The sequence below is a fragment of the Curcuma longa genome, chromosome 19 (assembly GCF_044706935.1).
Source record: "Curcuma longa cultivar G26 ecotype Majalengka, Jawa Barat chromosome 19, ITB_CL_G26_1.1, whole genome shotgun sequence".
Lineage (NCBI taxonomy): Eukaryota > Viridiplantae > Streptophyta > Magnoliopsida > Zingiberales > Zingiberaceae > Curcuma > Curcuma longa.
Window position 1 is genome coordinate 6,368,837 of NC_133879.1, and position 717 is coordinate 6,369,553.

The following is a 717-nucleotide window of genomic DNA, read 5'->3' on the forward strand; positions in this document are numbered from 1 at the left end:
ACAGGATACAGGCTTGATGTGTGTGTAGTGAGATTCTACTCTCACCTATACAGGCAGGATACCATGGCATGGAAGATCATCCTATTCAGGGAATCATCCTTCATAACTTGAGTTCCCCTACTCACTTAGGTGAAGATTCTACTCTCACCTATCAAGTGTATGATGCACTCCAACTTCCATAAGTATAGCCATCCTCATCTTCATCACGTGATACTAATCCTTATTCCATCTTTATTGATCACATTGGTTCTTACATACTTCAACCTTCTCTACCTAGGAGTTGGTGCCCTCCTACTAAAGCATACATCAAAGTAATGATAAACAACAACCCCATCTGTAAAGATTAGGGCTGAGCAAGCGGGCGGGTCGGACGGGTTCGTGCGATTTTCCCACCCGACCCACCATTGGTGGGTTAATAAAATTTAAACCCAACTCGATTTTTTTTTCGCATCAAATTCGGCGGGTGGCGAGTGCCGGCGGGCGGGCGGATTGGCGGGTTATCGAACTTGCTGCAATCAAACTTCCTCCATTGGAAGAGCGTGGACAGAATGTACCTCAACTTAGACAAGAGCTGCTTGACTTGTTGCAATCAAACCACCCTTACAAAATGGTTAATAATCTAGTAGTTTTTAAGTTTGAGTGTAAGTATGGCCTTTACGTTGTTGTTCTTGGATTCAACTTCCTCGAGGTTGAAGTTCTTGGCCATCTCCAGGCAAA